Here is a 22,443-nt window from a genome sequence, read left to right as displayed (position 1 = left end):
TGGAGAAGGAAATGGCAACCCACTCCAGTATCCTTGCCTGGAGAATCCCATGGACGGAGGAGTTTGGTGGTCTACAGTCCACAGGTCACAAAGAGTCGGACACGACTGAGTGACTTCACTTTCACTTTCACAGTGGCTAAAACAAAAACTATATTACAGAATGTTAATCACGATGAAAAAGCAGAAAGGTATATCCCAGATGAAGGGACAAGATAAAATCCCAGAAAAACCACGAAATGAAGTGGAGATAGGCAAACCTTCCAGAAAAAGAATTCAGAATAATGACAGTGAAGATGATCCAGGATCTTGGGAAAAGAATAAAGGCAAAGATTGAGAAGATGTAAGAAATATTTACCAAAGATGTACAAGAACTAAAGAACAAACAGATGAATAATACACTAGAAGGAATCAACAGCAGAATAACTGAGTCGGAAGAACGGATAAATGACCTGGAGGACAGAATGATGGAAATCACTGCCATAGAACAATACAGAAAAAAGAATGAAAAGAAATGAAGACAGCCTAAGAGGCCTCTGGGACAACGTTAAACACACCAGCATTCGCGTTAAACAGGTCCCAGAAGGACACAAGAGGGAGAAAGGACCTGAGAAAATATTAGGAGAGATAACAGCTGAAAACTTCCTGAACATTGGAAAGGAAATAGTCAAGTCCAAGAAACACAGAGAGTCCCAGGAAGGATAAACCTAACAAACACACCAAGACACACAGTATTCAAACTGACAAAAATTAAAGACAGAGATAAAATATTAAAAGCAACAAGGGAAAAATGACAAATAACATACAAGGGAATTCCCTTCAGGCTATCAAGTTGATTTCTCAACAAACTCTACAAACCAGAGGGAATTAGATGATATATTTAAAGTGATGAAAGGGAAAAAAGCTACAACCAAGAATACTCTACCCAGCAAGACTCTCCGTATTTGATGGAGAATTCAAAAGCTTTCCAGACAGCAAAAGTTAAGAGAATCCAGCACCACTAGCTTTACAACATATGTTAAAGGAACTTCTCTAGGCAGGAAACACAAGAGAAGGAAAAGACCTACAGAAAATAAACCCAAAACAATTAAGAAATAAGACCATGTATATTGATAATCACTTTAAATGTAGATAATCACCTTAAATGTAAATAGATTAAATGCACCAACCAAAAGACAGAGGCTGACTGGGTGAATGAAAACATGTGCATGTATGCACTTCACTTACCACACACATCACTCTGCCTGATCCCCCCCCAAAATTGTATGTAATTATTTTATATTGTTAAGACAAACAAAGGTTTGTCTAGTCAAGGCTATGGTTTTTCCTGTGGTCATGTATGGATGTGAGAGTTGGACTGTGAAGAAGGCTGAGCGCTGAAAAATTGATGCTTTTGAACTGTGGTGTTGGAGAAGACTCTTGAGAGTCCCTTGGACTGCAAGGAGATCCAACCAGTCCATCCTGAAGGAGATCAGCCCTGGGATTTCTTTGGAAGGAATGATACTAAAGCTGAAACTCCAGTACTTTGGCCACCTCATGAGAAGAGTTGACTCATTGGAAAAGACTCTGATGCTAGGAGGGATTGGGGGCAGGAGTAAAAGGGGACGACAGAGGATGAGATGGCTGGATGGCATCACTGACTCGATGGACTGAGTCTCAGTGAATTCTGGGAGTTGGTGATGGACAGGGAGGCCTGGTGTGCTGCGATTCATGGGGTCGCAAAGAGTCAGACACGACTGAGTGACTGATCTGATCTGATTTTATATTGTTAAAGTTAATCATGTTCCCATTATGGCTTGCAATTGTAATTATCTTTTATTTTTTGTCTGGCTATTGATTGTGAAAACTGATAAACATCTTTTACTATTGTGATTATGTAACTATTACTCACTTAATACTATTTTATCAAGATTGGTTAACAGAAAAATAATATATCACCAAAACTAGGATCTAACAGAAAAATCTATAATCACTTTTTAAAATCCAGACACGTATCAAAATTATCTTGAAATTTTTGAAAAATACAAATGCTCAGGTATTGCTTTTTTTCTTCAGAGCTCCAGATATGTTTCTAATGAGCAGTTATGTTTTAAAACAACTGGTATATGATTATCTTTTATTGAGTTTGTTTCACTTTTTCTACTTCATATTCAGTGCTTCCATTTCATTTAGTTTATGTTCTCCAATTTCTCCATCTTTTTTTTGATGTTCTTTCTCAAGCCTTTATCAAGTGAAGCTTGATAAGAAAGGTTCACCAAAGACCTACAAGCACTAAAGAACAGAGATGAATAGAAAAGCTTTTGTATACATATACATATGTATAATATATATATTAGATAGAATACTTATGAATTTTTGCCTAACTAAAAATTACGATGTTCTGATTCTACCTGTTTGAGTTAGCAGGAATAGAATGCTAGATTTTTAATTTTAAAAGTTATGCTATGCAAAAAGCAACAAAGGTTTACTGTACAGCATAGGGAACTATACTCAATATCTTATAAAATCCTATTATGAAAAACAATTTCAAATATAATATATGTGTATTTGTGTAACCAAATCACCTTGCTGTGTACCTGAAACACTGTGTACCTGAAACAACTATACTTCAATAAATATACATCTTTAAAGATGGGGGGAAAAAGCTAGGTCTAACAAAGTAACCAAAGGACAAATCAAAAAAGATGCCCAATGTAAGGACGAACATTAGGAATGGTATGTCCGCCTGTATATAAACCAATACCCACTATCTTCCTTTTGTGAAACTGCCCTTCAGAATCCTTCATCCTTCACTGAATTCAAGCTCTAGTTTACAATGGTAAATATCTGGGATCCATTATACTAAATTATGTTCAATCCATTTAACAAATATTACTGATTATGACAGACAATGGCTAGATGCTGGAGATTAAAACAAACAAACAAAAAAATCCTTGTGATCAGAGAACCTTACATTCTACCGGAAAAAACAGCTAAGAAAATCTGGCAACTACAATACTATTTGCTAAGAACTTTACCTCTACAGGAGTTGTCAACTGAAAATGATTTTGCCTACAGTCATTTGGCTATGAATGAAGACTTTTGGGTTGTTATGATTGGAGAAGATGCTATTAGCATATACAGTAGGCATCTAGAGATGCTAACATCCTACAGTGAACAGGACCATGCCTCTGCCCCAGACAAAAAAAAAAAAATCTAGCCCAAAATGTCAAGTGTCACGATTAAGAAACCCACTCTACAGAAAAGACATGTAACCTACTCAGGGATGTTAAAGAATTCTTTCTACGGAGAAGGAAAAGCCTAAGCCAAGTCCTGAAGGACAAACAAAATTCATAAAGTAAAAACACGGTGTGACTGTCTCGGGCAGAGGGAGTGATGCATCTAAAATCCAGGTACCAGAGAGAACAAGAAGTTTTATGAGAAACACAAGTTCAGTACAGTTGAAGTATGACATTAATTACAGTTTATGCCACCTGCCTCATAATCCTAAACTGAAAACATCAATTCAAAACTTAGAAGATGTCAGGTGCTGCCTAGATCAATACGGTATCCTTGTTCTGAAGGCATTCATAACCAGAGATAGATGGGAAGCAGAAAGACAGGCAGAAAAAAAGTAACTAGGGCTGTCATTTACTCTACCAGGGACTTGCCCAAGATCAGCCAGCAACTAAGTGGTTAAGAGTTCAGAATAGAATCTAAGTGCATCTGAATTCAAAATCTAAATAAACAATTGTGATAGGGATAGAAGATAGTTACACAAGTAGTTGTAGAAGTCCCAGTAGGGGACTATAAATAGAGAAGGAAACTTAAGAACCTTTGGGAGGCCACTGTAAGTTAAAAAAAGCTATTGGAACAGTGTTCAATGAAGCAGGCTTGTTTAATTATAAAACCATAAACAAAACCACAAGATATGCCCCAGGCCATTGTTGTTCAGTTACTCAGTCGTGTCTGACTGTTTGCAACCCCATGGACTGCAGCACACCAGGCTTCCCTGTCCTTCACCATCTCCAGGAGCTTTCTCAAACTCATGTCCATTGAGTTAGTGACGCCATCCAACCACCTCTTCCTCTGTTATCCCCTTCTCCTCCTGCCTTCAACCTTTCCCAGCATCAGGGTCTCTTCTAATAAGCTGGCTCTTTGCATCAGGTGGCCAAACTATTAGAGCTGCAGCATCAGTCCTTCCAATAAATATTCAGGGTTGACTGCCTTTAGGACTGACTGATTTGCTCGCCCTGCTGTCCAAGGGACTCTCAAGTCTTCTCCAACACCATAGTTCGAAAGCATCAATTCTTCAGTGAAGATGACGACATAAGAAGTAGACAGCTGATCCAAGATCTGGATCTGATTCATACAATTTTTCATTACATTTTCTTCCTGGTTTTTGGACTCTTACACATGAACCAAATGTCTCTGTATCATGGGCATGATCTTATGCAAATTTTATAAATCAATCATACTGTTGGGTTGTGGTCAATTACCTATATCCAGTTTACCTTGGTGGGTTTCTCCCCTCCAAGGCTCTGACTGGCTAACTCTTAAAAAGTTTATTTTAGAAGAAAGGAATTATAGCTCTGTCTGGGCTACTACTGATAATCATTAGATAAGACCAACTCATTTGGCCAAATAAACATATTTATTCTGACCCTGGCCATAAATATGAATTTTCCCTTAAGGTTACTCAAGCTCAATAAGAACAACAGGCTAAATCCTAGTCAAAAAAAGAGAAAAAGTAAACTCTAGACTATTAAGAAAGATGCTTCCTCAGTTATGGGATGGGTTTATCTGGCTAATACCAGGCTATGGTCGTTTATCCTAAAGGCTACCCTTATGCTGAGAACAATTAATCATACCAAAGATAATCAACCTAATAGCACTAGAAAATTAGGCTGTCTTATGAAAACTGCCAATATACCATTTCTCGTAAAAGACAGAGATTGATATGGAACAGATTGGGTTAGAAGACCAGAAATACACTGGTTGGCACCTAACAGAACTAAATGGCTTTGTGGGTCCAATCTATGACCCTGGCTTCCACCAGACTGGCTAGGAAGGTATACTTTAGGATTCCCCTGGTTCAAGGCCACTTATGTACAAACTTAGATATGACTCCAGCAAATTTACCATCAATACGAACTTGATGGACCAAGAGATCTCTATTTCACTGGTATGATCACTTAGCAGCTATTTTTCCACCTTCCGTAGGAGTGGAGAATGTTATTTCTCACATTGAAGCCTTACCAAAATTCACTCAAAGGGCATTAAATGATTAATGCAACCAGGCTATTAGCCCACGAAATTGAGGTCTCTGTGATAAGAAAAGCTGTCTTACAAAATCATATGGCCCTTACTATCCTTACAGCATCTCAAGGGGCACCTGTGCTATAATTCAAACTGAATGTTGTTTATATACCAGATGAATCCTCTAATGGGTGCTGTTTTAGGAAGATGATTTGGTTCTGAAAGCTCATGGCTTAAATCCCTATCTGAAACTTTAATCACGTTATTAACTGTTATTACTTGTAACGTGTTTATAAGATTGCAGTCTTCTGTACTATATGATGCACAATCAGGCCTTCATCCAAATTAATGATAATGGAACATCTTGAAGAAATAGATCACATTTATAACACAGAATAATTGCAATAGTGTGATTCTAGGTATGGGAAGAGGCAACAAGGGAAATAACTCCTGGATCCTATATACAGAGACTCTTTTTTTATTTATAAATGGGCCTAAGTCCATTGATTAGGAAATTAACACCTGGAGTGACATATCAACGAAGATGTTTTCCCTGACCTGGGATGAGCCTCCCAGCACCATGGGACGAAAAAAAAAAAAAGGTCATGAAATGTCTCCCAAATATGGTCAAATTTATCACCATGGGGTTCAATTCAGTTGAGTCGCTTAGTCATGTCCGACTCTGCCAACTCCATGGACTGCAACATGCCAGGCCTCCCTGTCCATCACCAACTCCCGAAGTTTACTCAAACTCATGTCCATTGAGTCGGTGATGCCATCCAACCATCTCATCTTCTGTCATCCCCTTCTCCTCCCACCTTCAATCATTCCCAGCAACAGGATCTTTTCCAATGAGTCAGCTCTTCACATCAGGTAGCCAAAGTATTGGAGTTTCAGCTTCAGCATCAGTCCTTCCAATGAATATTCAGGACTGATTTCCAAACCAGGATTGACTGGTTTGATCTCCTTGCGTCCAAGGGACTCTCAAGAGTATTCTCCAACACCATAGTTCAAAACTATCAATTCTTCAGCACTCAGTTTTTTTTATGGTCCAGCTTTCACATCTGTACATGACTACTGGAAAAACCATAGCTTTGACTAGATGGACCTTTGTCGGCAAAGTAATGTCTCTGCTTTTTAATATGCTGTCTAGTTGGTCATAGCTTTTCTTCCAAGGAGTAGGCATCTTTTAATTTCATGGCTGCAGTCACCATCTGCAGTGACTTTGGAGCCCAAGAAAATAAAGTCTGTCACTGTTTCCATTGTTTCCCCATCTATTTGCAATGAAGTGATGGGACCAGATGCCATGATCTTAGTTTTCTGAATGTTGAGCTTTAAGCCAACTTTTTCACTCTCCTCTTTCACTTTCATCAACAGTCTCTTTAGTTCTGCCTCGCTTTCTGCCATAAGGGTGGTATCATTGGCACATCTGAAGTTATTGATATTTCTCCCGGCAATCTTGATTCCAGCTTGTGCTTCCTCCAGCCCAGTGTTTCTCATGATGTACTCTGCATATAAGTTAAATAAGCACGGTGACAATACACAGCCTTGACGTGTATCAGCCTTTCCCGATTTGGAACCAGTCTGTTGTTTCGTGTCCAGTTCTAACTGTTGCTTCCTGACCTGCATACAGATTTCTCAAGAGGCAGTTCAGGTGGTCTAGTATTCTCCTCTCTTTCAGAATTTTCCACAGTTGGTTGTGGTCCACACAGTCAAAGGCTTTGGCACAGTCAATAAAGCAAAAGTAGATGTTTTTCTGGAACTCTCTTGCTTTTTCCATGATCCAGTGGATGCTGACAATTTGATCTCTGATTCCTCTGCCTTTTCTAAATACAGCTTGAACATCTGGAAGTTCATGGTTCACATACTGTTGAAGCCTGGCTTGGAGAATTTTGAGCATTACTTTACTAGCGTGTGAGATGAGTGCAACTGTGCAGTAGTTTGAGCATTCTTTGGCATTGCCTTTCTCTGGGATTGGAATGAAAACTGACCTTTTCCAGTCCTGTGGCCACTGCTGAGTTTTCCAAATTTGCTGGCATATCGAGTGCAGCACTTTCACAGCCTCATCTTTTAGGATCTGAAATAGCTCAACTGGAATTCCATCATGTCCACTAGCTTTGTAGTGATGCTTTCTAAAGCCCACTTAACTTCACATTCCAGGATGTCTGGCTCTAGGTTAGTGATCACACCGTCGTGATTATCTGGGTAGTGAAGATCTTTTTTGTATAGTTTTTTGTATAGTTTCATGCAAAGATGGACACAATAAAGGACAGAAATGGTATGGACCTAACAGAAGCTGAAGAGATTAAGAAGAGGTGGCAAGAATACAGAGAACTATTGCCATGGGGAGGAGATAGGAAATGAAAATACTTCCTGCCCTATCAATAAATAAGAAATGTCACAGCCATCAGCGATTTCTGGCCTCCAAATGCGAATGAGGGCTCCAGAAACTGCCATCCAACAGATGCTGCCACCCCCCCCCCAGGGTGACTGCTGGGGGGGGGGGGGGCGGTTGATGCAAAAAAGCAGCCATCTGCCACTCCTTCAGGTGAACAAGGAAACAATTTAGCCCTGGGTAGATGAGGTGCATGTGAAAGGAATGAATTCAGTTGAGTGATACAAACTTGTTCATAGCCTCATTTCCCCTCCTGCCTCCTTAGAACAGTCTCTCAGAACTGAGGTGCTATCTCCTGGACTGCAGTCATCATTTTGCTCCAAATAAAACTTAACTAGCAACTCTCAAGTTGTGCATATTTTTTAGTCAACACCTATATGTAAACTCTTCAAATCTAAGGAATTTGCACTAACACTAAAACCAAATCTACCTCAGATGTAATTTGGAATTTCTATCAAAAAGCAAGTAATATAAATTCATTTGCCTCCTTAGAAAAGTAAAATGTTAACTCCTCAGTAAACATCATCAGAATAGGTAACTAAAGTGGCTAGACACTGAAAGACACAACACCAAGAGACAGGTAATAAAGTGTAGTTTTAGTAACATGAAGAAACTCTGGAGGGTATAAAGACACCTCTATTTCACATATTTGTCAAAGATGGGTCAACATCTACAAATGCTAGTTTGGGACCATGCTCAAAAAGCATGGGAACAAAAGGAACCCAATCAATCACATGATCAGAGACTTAGGTGCTAAAATTCCCTGAAAGAGGAACTGAATGTTTTATGCTACAAATATAAATCCAACATTGCAAAGGAAGTTGAAAATCCTGAAGAGGTGTCTATATTTCACAGTGAGTCTTTTGGCTGGGAATGTGAGGAGAGACTTTCTCTCCCCTCAAAACCCTACTGTAAACCTACTACAGAAAGTAGATAAAAATAAACCTAAATTACTAATCTGATGATTCAGGAATAACATCTTTCAGATTTACAAAAGTAAAATCATAAGGCCCCTTTAAAGGAGTCTAACAATCAGGGTACCAACTAGAAACACACAGTATCCACACCTGGTTAAAGTGAGGAGAATTCAATAAAGATACTACTTATAAAGATGTGGGTAACATTTAAAGAAAAGAACAAAGGATAATGCATTGCCCCAGAACCATAAATACATCTAGGCCTGAATGGGCAAGATGAAGAAGTGGAACCTGGGGAAGGTAGCTATCCAGAAAGGGCCACCAGCAAAGAATTACACTGGTGCACAGTGCAGACAATTCGCACCTCATTCCTCCTGCAGATCCATCTATTCCTTAACTGGAAGCCAGGAAGCAAAGGGGCCCACACACACAGTACACATGAATAAGCCTCCAGGGATATAGATCAGAGGAGAGAAAAAAGTATGTGGCTTTGGAGGAGAAAACAGAAGATACCCAGCCAAAGACTTGATTTTTACACAAGACCAAAGAAGCCAGAAACTAGATCTAACAAAGCAACCTCTGGTTCACACTGTATTAAGACTTGATAACCAAGCTAGAAAACTTAAGCTAAATGGTGTTTCTACAATAACACAGGAACGTAATTTAAGTTATTACAATATAATCTCTAAAGTCCCTTTCAACCCTAAGGTTCTGTAGGACACTAAATATTCTATTGTACTGAAACAGGCAAAAAAGCATAAATAATGAAGATTAATCCTCAAGACAGCTCTTGAACATCTTATTTCTTGAAAGAAACAGTTTGTACACCCATGTTCATAGCAGCATTATTTATTATAGCTAAAAAGTGGAAACAATCTGTCCAATGAAACATGAATGGATAAACAAACATATATATATGTGTGTGAGTACTAATATTAACATACTCCAATAGCCCATGTTGTAGCACATCAAAGAACTTTCTTCCATTTAAGGTTAAATAATATTCTATTCATCTATCAACATTCTAACTGTATTAGCCTATTAGTATTTAATAATATGTATGTCTTAAGAGTAAATGTACACATATACCTTAGGATCCTGCAATTCTATTCCTGGACATATACCCCCAAGGAAATTTGTACAGAAGCCAAGAAGACACAGGTATATGGATTCTGTGGTAGTAAGGAGGTGGACGAATGCCAAGTCTCCATTACAAAAAGAAAGATAAAATGTAACAAACGTGACAGAATACTATCCAGCCAACAGAATTAATGAACTAGCTATATACACTTATAGCAACTGCTGCTGCTGCTAAGTCACTTCAGTTGTGTCCAACTCTGTGTGACCACACAGCGGCAGCCCACCAGACTCCCCTGTCCCTGGGGTTCTCCAGGCAAGATCACTGGAGTGGGTTGCCATTTCCTACTCCAATGTATGAAAGTGAAAGATGAAAGTAAGTCGTTCAGTCGTGTCCGATCTGTGCAACCCCAAAGACAGCAGCCCACCAGGCTCCCCTGTCCCTGGGATTCTCCAGGCAAGAACACTGGAGTGGGCTGCCATTTCCCTCTCCAATAGCAACACGAATAGTCTTTAAAAGCAGAAGAAAAAAAAGCAAAGAACAGGGAGGGTTCTAGGTTCAATTCCTTTCACTGAATGAAGCTACAAATCCTGAAAAGCATATATGGAGCAGCTTTTTGAGGATTCTGAAAAGTAAATAATAGAAGCTAAAGGAAATGGCAACCCACTCTGGTGTTCTTGCCTGGAGAATCCCAGGGACGGGGGTAACCCTGGTGGGCTGCTGTCCGTGGGGTCGCACAGAGTTGGACACAACTGGGGCGACTTAGCAGCAGCAGCAGAGACCAAATTTGATACACCAATAAAGTGGCAGTGAGTTATTAGTTTTTCCCTCTGGTATTTCCTAGATGCAAGGCTGAAACCAGAAGTGAGCACTGACACAGCAAAGTATGAACAGCAAGACAAGCTCAACTCTCTAGTCCTGTCTTGAGAAGCCAGAAAGAGGATCCCTGGTGGGGACAGACTGAGTGAAATACACCAAATCAGTAAAGTCAACTCACAGAAAAAACAATCAACATACATCAATGCTGAGATTATACAGTTGCTGGAATTAACTGACAAAGGCTTTAAAGCAGCTACTGTAAAAATATTTCAACAATTCAACCACACTTCAATAAAAAATAAATTTAGAAAACACTGCAACAAGTAAGGGCAAATACTCTTGAATGACTAGAAAATCTCAGTAAAGAAACAAAAAACATCAAGAGGAAACAGTTTTTTTTGGCCCTCTGTGCACCTTGCAAGATCTTCGTTCCTCAAACAGAGATCAAACCCAGCCCCTAAACCCAGATCCTGGCAGTGAAAGCACAGAGTCAGAACCACTGGATCACCAGGGAATTCCTGAGGAAACAAACTTTAAAACTGAAAAATACAATAATCAAAAGAGGGGCTTCCCTGGTGGCTCAGTGGTAAAGAATCTGCTTGTCAATGCAGGAGACATGGGTTTGATCCCTGACCTGGGAAGATCCCATATACCACAGAGCGACTAAACCTGTGCACCACAACTACTGAGCCTGTGCTTTAGAGCTGGGGAACTGCGACTACTGAAGCCTGCATGCTCTAGAGCCTGTGCTCCACAACAAAAGAAGCCACCTCAATGAGAAGTTTGCACATAGCAACAAGAGCGTAGCCCCAGCTTGCCTCAATTAGGGAAAAGCCAACACAGCATTAAAGACCCAGCACAATCAAAAATAAAAAAAATCTGTTTTTAAAAAATGTTAAAAACTCACCCTATGGGCTGGACAGCAGAAAGGAAATGACAATGGAAAGTGCCAATGCACTTGAACATAGATTAATACTAAGTATTCAATCTGAAAAAGAGATTTAAAAAAAAACACTGAAAAAAGTGATCAAAGTCTCAGATATCTGTAGAAATAGCAAAGGGTCTAATATTGCATCATCAGAATATCAGAAGGATGGGAGAAACAGTTTGGTACCCAAAAACTTTTGGAAAAATATTGGGTGAAAACTGTCCAAATTTAGCAAAATAAATAAATCTACAGACTGAAAAACTCAGAGAGCTCTGAAGTGAATAATCCCAAAGAAATGTATGCTCAGAATCATCTTAATCAAACTGCTGAAAACTAAAGACAAATTTTAAAATACTGAAAGCAGCCAAAGAAAAACATATTACCTATAGATCACCTATTCAAATAATAAGACTTCCCATCAGAAACCACAGAGGCCAAAAGGAAGTATGACCAGAAAAGAACTGTCAACCCAGAATTCTATACCCAGTGAAAATACCCTTCAGAAATACAGGGGAAATGAGTCATTCTCTGGTTTTCCCAGGTAGTTCAGTGGTAAAGAATCTACCTCCCAATGCAGGAGACACAGGAGATGCAACTTCCATCCCTGAGTCAGAAATACCCACTGGAGGAGGAAATGGCAACCCACTCCAGTATTCTTGCTGGGAAACTCCCATGGACAAAGGAGCCTGGTAGGCTACAGTCCATTAGGTCGCAAAGAGTCGGATACTACTCAGCACACACACAAGTCACTCTCAGATGAGGGAACATTAATAAGAAAACCTGGAACACTAAAATAAAGGAAGAAATGGCAAATATTTATATCTTACATTACAGAAATGGCAAATATCTGGGTAAATACAATAGAAGACTGTTCTCTTCAGTCTCTTAAAATGTATTTGACAGTTAAAAGCAAAACTAATAACACTGATGGGTTTTTTTCAACACATGTAAACATAATACATAAGATAACCACAATATAATGATATAAAGGGGTAGGGAGCAAGGTAAAGGGACCTACATGATATTTCTATTAATATATTCCACAAGAAGTGATAAAATACTAAGTAGATTGTGAAAAGTTAAGTATGTCCACTATAATTCCTAGATTGACTAGTAAAACATACTATATCAAAAAAAGACTAAAAAGCTGGACAAATTTTAAACTTGATGACTAAACTGTTCAAATAACCCAAGATAAGGCATGCAAGCAGAAAGAGAAATGAAAACCATAAAACAAATAATAAAGTGGCAGGCCTAAATTCAAATATGCTAAAATTACATAAGTAGAAATGATCTAAACATGACAATTTAAAGAACAGATTGTCAGAATTGTTACTATGTATGGTGACAGATGTTAACTAGGCTTACCAGATGGTTCAAAAAATGATCAAACTATATACTGCCAAGATTATACTCACATCGATAATGTAGGAAGGTTAAAAGGATGAAAAAAAGTATATCATGCAAACAGTAGTCAAAAGAAAGCTGAAAGTTGTTACCTTTCAACCCCCTCCACCCACTTCATTACAAACTTCCAGTTATAAAATACTGTAAATGAGTCATGGGATGTTATGTACAATGTGGTATGGTGACTATGATTAATACTGTATTACATATTTTGAACTGTGGGGTTGGAGATGACTCTTGAGGGTCCCTTGGACAGCAAGGAGATCAAACCAGTCAATCCTAAAGGAAATCAACCCTGAATATTCATTGGAAGGACTGATGCTGAAGCTCCAATATTTTGGCCACCTGATGCAAAGAGCTAACTCACTGGAAAAGATCCTGAGAAAGATTGAGGGCAGGAGGAGAAGGGGAAGACAGAGGACGAGACGGTTGGATGGCATCACCGACTCAGTGAACATGAGTGAGTCTGAGCAAGCTCTGGGAGATGGTGAAGGACAGGGAAGCCTGGCATGCTGCAGTCCAAGGGGTCACAGTCAGAGAAAACTGAGCAACAACAACAAATTACAAAGCTATTAAGAAAAAAAATTTTTTTTTCTTTTTTTCATTTTTTTGGCCCTGCTGCCGGGCATGTGGGATGTGATATCTTAAGTTCCCTGACCAGAGATTGAACCTGCACCCCCTGCAATAGAAATGCAGAGTCTTAACCACTGGATTGCCAGGGAAATCCCAAGAGAATGAATCTTAAAAGTCCTCATCAAAAGAAGAAAAAACTGTAACTATGTATGGTGACATACATAGACTTACTGATGGCATCACTGACTCAATGGACATGAATTTGAGCAAACTCCAGGAGATGGAGGACAAGGAAGCCTGGTGTCGCAAAGAGTTGGACTCAACTTAGAGACTGAACAACAAAAACAATGCGGTAATCATTTTGCAATACATACAAATATCAAATCATTGTGTTGTACACCTGAAACTAATATAAGGTTATATATCAATAATACTTCAACTTTTAAAAAAGCTGAAGGGGCTATACTGTTAGACAAAGTAGACTTTAGCAAGAAAAACGGGGATACAAAGGGATATTATATAATCACAGAAGGGTGAATTCAAAAATAAAATGTAACAACCTAATAGTGAATGCACAATAAAGCCTCAAAATACAAGAAACAACAAAAGACAGGACAGGACAAAGAAACAAATCCTTAACACTTCAACAAATATGTTGAAGTTGGACACTTAACATATTTCCCTTTGAAATTTCTTAAATTAGCAGACAGAATACCAGCAAGAGTACAGAACTGAACACCAATAATAACCAACTATATCTCACTGACATTTACAGAACACTCCATTCAACACAGCAATGCACAGGGAACACTTATGAACACAGACCACATCCTGGGTTACAAAACAAGCTCTAACAAATTAAACAGAACTGAAGTCACACAAGGTATATTCTTTAACTGCAACGGAAATTAACCTAAAATCAGTAACAAGAAAGATAACAGAAAACCTCCAAACACTTGTAAATTAAACACTATACTTCTAAATATACATGTCAAAGAGGAAGTTTCAAGTGGAAATTATTTTTTAAAGTTTAAACTGCAAGAAAGTGAAAATTAAAATATAACATCAAAATGTGTGTGTGAAGCTAAAGCAGTGCTTGGGGAAATTTCACAATTTTAAATGCTCACATTAGAAAAGAAGGAAGGTCCGAGGGGCAGTTTTTCAAGGCAGAAGCCTGGTGTCTCTCTTTGGCTGACAGAGCAATAAAGTTATTCTTTTCTACTTCCTGCCCACCCCCCACCCCCCCACCCCCCCACCCTTGCTGGTACAGTGACTAGGAATCTGCCTACCAATGCCGGGGACATGAGTTTGATCCCTGGTCTGGAAGATTTCACATGCCACGGAGCAACTAAGCCAGTGCACCACAACCACTGAAGCCTGAGCACTCTAGGGCCCTTGAGTGACAACTACTGAGGCCTCATGCTGCAGCTACCAAAGCCCAAGAGCCTACAACCTGTCCTTCAAAACAAGAGAAGCCACCACAATGAGAAGTACATGCAGCACAACTAAAAGTAGCCCCCACTCATCACAACTAGAGAAAGCCCAAGTGCAGCAATGAAGACCCAGTGCAACCAAAAAGTAAAATAAGTATTTTTTTTCAAACCGACTCAAAAGAAATACAAAATATAACTGCCCCTTACACATGACAAAAATTGAATCTAACATTAAGAACCATTCCAAAAGAAAATCCAGGTCCAAGTGGCTTCTCTATTAAACACTTAAGGAAATTCTATCAAACACTTAAGGAAACTTAGCACCAATATTTACATGAACCCTCACACCTCAAGGGCTTCCCAGATGGCTCAGGTGGTAAAGAATCCACCTGCCAAGCAAGATCCCTGGGTCAGGAAGATCTCCTGGAGAAGGAAATGGCAACCCACTCCAGTATTCTTGCCTGGAGGAGCCTGGCGGGCTACAGTCCAAGGAGTCACAAAAGAGGAGGACACTAGACTGAGTGTCCAAAAACAACAACATACCTCAAAAAGCTAGTATGAGGATTAAATGAAAATTTGTGGATTTTAGGGCATTTCCTGGAGGTCCAATGGCTAGGACTCCACACTTTTCACTGACTAGAGCCAGAGTCAATTCCTGGTGGGGGTACTAAGATCCTGCAAGCCCTGGAAGGTGGCAAAAAAATAAGTGAAACTCCAGTCAACAGACTCATACTAAAAGAAAAGGTCTAATCATCTAAAGATTAGCTGATAAGTTATTAGCTAATAGCTGGTGGCCCACTAGTTCAGAATCTACCTGCCAATGCAGGGGACATGGGTTCAATCCCTGGTGCAGAAAGATCCCACAAGCTGTGGGGCAACTAAGCCCACCGTGCCACAAATACTGAAGCCCGAAGGCCCTAGAGCCTATGCTCTGCTATAAGAGAAGCCACTGTCATGAGACGCCAGCACACTGCAACCAGAGTAGCCCCTGCTCGTTTCAACTAGAGAAAGCCAGTGCACAGCAATGAAGACCCAGCGCAGCCAAAAATAAACAATTTTAAAATAAAGATTAGCTGATAAATGAACTTTTTAAAAACTGAAGACTAGGACTTCCCTGGTAGTCCAGTGGTTAATAATCTGCCTGCCAATGCAGGAGACACAGGTTCAATCCCTGGTCTGGGAAGATTCCACATGCCTCAGTGCAGCTAAGCTAAAGTGCCACAATTGCTAATTTAGGAAAAAAAAAAAAAAAAGAAGAAGAATACTTGATGTACAATATAAGTTACAGTATACAATACAGTGGCTCACAATTTTTAAAGGTTATACTCTATTATTACATATTTTATATCTTTTGGATTAAAAGTAAAAGTTAAATATATATTTGCATCTGTTTTCCCTTGCTTTAACTGTTTCAACCTCACTGGAGGATTTCAGCTGTAATCAGTTTAGCTCTTCTCAAGCTAGCTGCTGCCTTTAGTATGCCATGTCTGACTCTTCTCAAAGCACACACTATTTCTAAGGTTCCACTGTTATTCCCACACTGTCTCGTACAATACTTAGTACAAAGCTGTCACTCGTTTATTATGCTAATAGGAAATTTAACTAAAAATGAGTCTTTTTTTGAGTTCCACAAACTTACAGAGTCTAGTTTTGTTTTAGATTTAAGGAAAGGAAAATAATTTGCCAAAATACTTTGTCAACTTGAGTTCTGAGGATTTTCAACTTTCAGAAATTAGACTCCTACAAAAACTAATCATTAAGAACAATGACACTAAACCACAAGGTATTAACTATTATTTTTATTTAGGACATGTCCAAAATAATTACCAATATATGTAAAAAAAAAATTAGACTCAAAGCTTATCTAATAAAAAAGGTCAATTTAATTATCATTTCAGGATTTTTTTTTCTTTTGGCCCTGCCTCGAAGCTTGCAGTATCTTAATTCCTCAACCAGGGAGCCAACTCATGTCCCGGCAGTAAAACCACCAAATCCTAACCCCTGAACCGCCACGGAATTCTTCCAATTCAGGATTTGAACTTGTGTTTCCAAAGCTACCATCAACTTTGTATCCTGAATGATTCAGAATACTAATTTTAGGAATAACCTAAAAGTAAATAAACTATTCTGGTCAAGTCACTATTTTATACATATACAAATAATTATATACAGGAAAAAACATATATAAATACCATGTATATGTGAGTACACATATATATTACCACATACTAATACTGCCCAATACCTAATTTAAAACTGTCATTTGATTCAGAGCTTATTCTAAACTCATTTTGTACCTCAAGATTTTTACTGCCATTCATCCACTCATCAAACATTTTTGAGTGTGGCTATCAAGCAGGGCCTCCCAGGCGGTTCAATGGTAAAGAAACTGCCGGCCAATGCAGGAGACTTAGGTTTGATCCCAGAGTCCAGAAGTTCCCCGGGAGTAGTAAATGGCAACTCACTCCAGTATTCTTGCCTGGAGGAGCCTGGCAGGCTACAGTCCATGGAGTCCCAAAGAGTCAGATACAACTGAGCATGCACACATGCACATCTTCTATCAAGTACTGTGCCAAGCAGATGGAGACAACAGACACTTAAGTAATACCCTAGTGTTTTATGGAGTTCACAGTTTAATGGGGTAAGTGACACAAAAACAACTATAAGACACATAAACATCTATAACATAATCGTTACAGGGACTTCCCTGGTGGTCCAGCGGTTAAGAATCCACCTGCCAATGCAGGGGATACAGGTCCAATCCCTGGTCTGGTTGGGAAGATTCCACGTGCCTTGAGGCAACTAGGCCTATACACCACAACTACTGAGCCCATGCACTCCACAAGAGAAGCCACCACCACGAGAAGCCCATGTACTGCAACGAAGACCAAGCGCAGCCAAAAATTAAAAAAGGAAACTATAAATCTTATAAAAGGATTATGAACTAGTGATTGTGAAATTACTTCTCAGTATTTTAATTACATCACCATTATGTCACACATTGGTCAGCAACCTCATGTTCTCTTCTGGGCTCTTTCAAATCCTTCATTTTACTCCAGTCCTTAAAGTTGGAACAAACTGATCTAGTCCTTCTTTTATTACCCAGCTTCAGGAGCCTTTTAAAACTGGATAAACTCTCCATTCTGAATAAGGGAAAGTGTAAAACCATGGATTGGGCCATTCCTCGTGTTACCCCTGGACAGAGAAGGGAGAGACTGTTGCAGCTCACAAGAGCGTCCCAAATTAGTGAAGCTGCCCAGAGACAGTAATCCTGAAAACTTTAAAGTAGCCAAAAAATAGCAAAATAAACCATTAAGTCCCAAGAAACCAACTTTAGAGTCTTGTAGCTCCAAAAGAACCAATCTGGGAAGGGAGGCAACAGTCTACAGTACACAGAAAGTCATTTTTTAGTATATAGGAAAACTGTATTTGAAATGTATTATTTTATTTATCCTGAATACCTCTTTCTTATAAGTGATATGAACAGATTCAGGTATGATTTAGGCATTGCAGATATGAATAAGTGACATAAAAGTACAAACAAGCTAGAAGACATTTCCACAATAATACAGCCCAATTCTTAAAACCATTTCACATACAGAAATGTCGTTTCCTGTATTTTCAAATTGTACTAAAATCATCAGTGACCAAACTAACCAAGATTGAAAATTTAATAAAAGACCACAAAACCAGCAGTATCATGTATAACTCACAAGAAAAGTAGACTTCAGAATTCAGAGACCATCTTTCCAGAAGGAGCTATAAGTATTGAAATTCATAAGACATTATGACAGTACCTTTATCTTGTTTCTCAATAAAATATAAAAAGCAATACAAAAAATTCGTTGGACATACTTTCACAAAGAGTTTCTCTTAAGGCATACTTTTACAAAGTTGTAATCATGGACTCCAATCACTAGTGAATTCTTTTATCACTTAACATCATATCTGCTAGTCTTCAGTATTATACCTTAATGGCTGCCTAATACATTGAGTAACCATTTTTAATAATTTCCCAATCTTTTTTATATTTACCATATAAAATAATGCTGAAGTTAGTATTCATGTGTATTCTACTTTTTCTGTATATTAAATTATTTCTTTATATTCTCTTCTAGTTCTATTTTTAAATCAGGATAGACTTTGTGTCAATTGGGACTTAATTGTGATTTTAAAGGAAAAGTAAAAAGTCGCTCGGTTGTGTCCGACTCTCTGCGACCCCACGGACTATACAGTCATGGAAATATCCAGGCCAGAATACTGGTGTGGGTAGCCTTTCCCTTTTCCAAGGGATCTTCCCAACCCAGTGATCGAATCCAGGTCTCCCACATCACAGGCGGATTCTTTACCAGCTGAGCCACCAGGGAAGCCCAAGAAAACTTAGTGGGTTAGCCTATTCCCTTCTCCAGCGCATCTTCTGACCCAGGAATCAAAGTAGGGTCTCCTGAATTGCAGGAGGATTCTTTACCAGCTGAGTTACCAGGGAAATGATTTTAAAGGAATGAAACCTTAAATTAAGTAGACTATAAAGAATTGGGGATTCTGGGGCTCCCAATCATTGAAATTCCAGAGGCAAAAGAAGATAGGAAGAACGAAAACAATCTGGACAGAACAGTAACACAAGACTTAGGAAACTGGGTGACTTTAAAATATAATAAACATTAAGGTTTCAAAACAATCTTTTATTTTCGAATAAAAGGATATTACTAAGTCCTCCTATCCCAGAAGATGGGGTGTTGAGAAAGCTGTAAAAACAAAATTTCCGGTGGAAATTTCTCCTAAGTACAGGAGTCAAAAAGGCTACTACTTGCGCGGGGCGGGGATTGGTGGGTCGACGACGACACATATATTAACTATTACTTTATTAAACGAATACATAATGGGGGTATAAACGAAACAAAATTGGCAAGAAAATAATCGTTGATGAAGCTGGGTGAGAAGGGAATTCATTAGTCTTTACCTTGGCTTTAAATTTTCATAATAAAAAGTTTAGAAAAATAATGAATACTATAGCATAATAGAAAAACTATGACCAGCTCTTAATTTCAGTTTTACTACTACAGTGAAAGTGACTATTTCCTATTACCTAATTATTAAACGGGCGCTCTTGGGTCCCGATCCTTGTAAAACTTTATGCACGTCGAGTTTCCAGTCCTCTCACCTGCAGCACAGCGGAAGGGGAGCAATGAGAACTGAAAGAGGGGCGCATGGACAGGACCACAGGCTCCTCAAAAGACCACTCGTCAGACAAGAAGGGGTCGGCGAAAGGGGTCAAAGGTCGCGTTTTGCTTCCGCTAAAGAAAAGGGCAATTTCGCCCAGGGCCCCCAGGTACGTTCCCTGGAGGCCGCGCCGCCCAGGAGAGGCTGCCCGGCTCGGACGCGGACTCCCTCGGGTACGAGGGACACAACCGAATCGAAGTCTCTCTGGGCCAGAAGAGATAGGGTGAGGGGAGTGGCCGAGAGCGCCAGCCCGGCCCTGTCCGCGTCGGGCGCCAAAGCCCAGGCCGCGGCAGCTTCACCCCGGGGTAGAGATGGCTCGAAACAGGGAAGACAAGAAAGTTTGGCGGTGTCATATATCCACGACTAGCGGTCTCCAAGCTGCTCGCGGCCCTGCCACGCCCCCGAGCCCGGCCTTCGGCGGCCTTCCGCGCCGCAGCCCCTCCGGCCCGACCTCCGGCCTGACCCAGGATCATTCTGTTTCTCCTCACCTGCCACGTCAGAGTCGTCCAAATCCCTGGCTAGGGACTTAGAAGCCCGGAGCGCACCGTGGGGAAGAAAACAAAGACGATCGACCCTGAAAAAGCCCACTCACCTGGCCAAATCCGGACGTAAAAACGGCAGAGACGCACTTAGGAACCAAGACTCAGCATCCAAAATGGCGGCTCCCTCTGCCTCAGCACAGCGAGCACAGGCGGAGGAATCCGCGGAACCGAGTTAGCCACGCCCTCTTTCCAGGGATTGGCTGCACGCCCGCCGCTCCTGGGACTCATGCTCTGAGGGCCTCCGGGCTCCCCTGCCCAGATTCCTTCGGAGCCGGCGCAGCCGGGGACTACTTCCCGCAGCGGAGGCACGGAAGGAGAGAGCAGACTCGTCACGCCTACAGAATCACCTGCTGGGGCGTGCCCGGGTTTCGCAGGTTACTCCCTGGGCGCGGGGAGGCTGGCCGCTGAGGCTTGTTTTCCGAGTCCGCGCCCAGTGCCTTGTTCGGGATTGTTCCAGTCCGTGAAAAAACCGGGTTCAGCACGGCCTTCCAAACATCCGGAGTTAGTCTTATGCTTTCGTCCCTTGCTCGACTTCATTCGCCACAGGGACTTTCCTCCTGCGTCTCGGTTCATTTCGTCAAATTACCTGCTAAGCAGGTTTCCACTCTGGCAGCTGACGACTCTCTTTCCGGCTCTTCGCCCTCCTTCCTTAGACGTCCAGCCTCTCTCCTGCCCCGCTTTTAAACCAAGTCTGATTGCTCTTTCAAACAGAATACCGATAGTTTTTTAAGTAAGATGTTTCCTCTCAGCAGCACATTCTCTGGGAATTTACCTTATCTCTATTCAGAGAAAGCTTTTTCTTTTAGTTATCTTTGTGCTTAACTTGAAAACCATTCTCTCTGATTAACGTTAGAAGGGGTTTCCTAAGCACTTGGCTTCTAGAAGGAGGTAATCCTGCCCCCTGCTGTACTGGGTGCATCTACCAAGACCAAAATTGTGGTTTGCTAAATTGTGATGAGGCAATGGCACCCCACTCCAGTACTCTTGCCTGGAAAATCCCGTGGATGGAGAAGCCTGGTAGGCTGCAGTCCATGGGGTCGCTAAGAGTCGGACACAACTGAGCGACTTCACTTTCACTTTTCACTTTCATGCATTGGAGAAGGAAAGGGCAACCCACTCCAGTGTTCTTGCCTGGAGAATCCCAGGGACGGGGGAGCCTGGTGGGCTGCCGTCTATGGGGTCGCACAGGGTCGGACACGACTGAAGCGACTTAGCAGCAGCAGCAATCTGACAAAGATGGAACTAACAGTAACCATATGAGGTTTATATGAATTTATAAGTAATGTGTCTCTATAACTACTTCCAGTATTTCTAAATTAGAAGCAGCTTTCAGAACCTCAGTATACAGTGCGTGGTTCCTTTAAAATGTGTGAATTTTTGTTGTTGGGAAATGCATGCATATAAGAATTGAGTCCATTCTGCAATAAAGCAATAGCGTCTAGAAAAAAAGTGAGCGAATTGCTTGGATCTAAAAAGGCTTAGAAACACAGCAACCACATGTTATATGGACCTTGTTTAGATAGCCTGAAACCAATTTATAGTCTTTTATGGGCTTCCCTGGTGGCTCAGACGGTAAAAGAATCTACCTGCAATGCAGGAGACATGAGTTAGATCCCTGGGTTGGGAGTTGGAAAACCCACTCCAGAAAAGCCTGGCAGGCTACAGTCTATGGACTCGAAAAGAGTCAAGACTGCAGGATTCCAGTTATTTGAGGAATTTAAAGACGTCGGCTCAAGACAGAAGGTAGAATGGGGTGGGAAGGGAGAGTGGGGAGTTACTGTTTAATGAGTACAGAATTTCAGTTTGGGATGATGAAACCGTTCTGGTTACGGATGGTGGTGATGGTTACACAACCGTGAGTGTACTTAATGCCACTGAACTGTACAACTAAAAAAT

General features: G+C 40.4%; 1 protein-coding gene across 4 annotated transcripts in view; it reads right to left on the bottom strand.

The window, feature by feature from the left end:
* The window catches only part of IST1 (IST1, ESCRT-III associated factor), a 39,163-nt gene extending 18,478 nt beyond the window's left edge, over positions 1-20,685 (bottom strand). For 3 of the 4 annotated variants that reach the window (XM_027516100.1, XM_027516102.1, XM_027516103.1), the window contains exon 1: positions 20,598-20,685. The gene's annotated coding sequence lies outside the window, so the exon portion shown is untranslated. Of the gene's footprint in view, positions 1-11,351; positions 11,428-20,597 lie in introns of those variants that run through there. The other variant, XM_027516101.1, reaches the window with a different exon arrangement.
* Between the last annotated feature and the right edge of the window lie 1,758 nt (positions 20,686-22,443).

Source organism: Bos indicus x Bos taurus, chromosome 18 (genome assembly GCF_003369695.1).
Source record: "Bos indicus x Bos taurus breed Angus x Brahman F1 hybrid chromosome 18, Bos_hybrid_MaternalHap_v2.0, whole genome shotgun sequence".
NCBI lineage: Eukaryota > Metazoa > Chordata > Mammalia > Artiodactyla > Bovidae > Bos > Bos indicus x Bos taurus.
The sequence above is the reverse complement of the archived record's forward strand: the minus strand, read 5'-3'. Positions and strand labels throughout refer to the sequence as shown.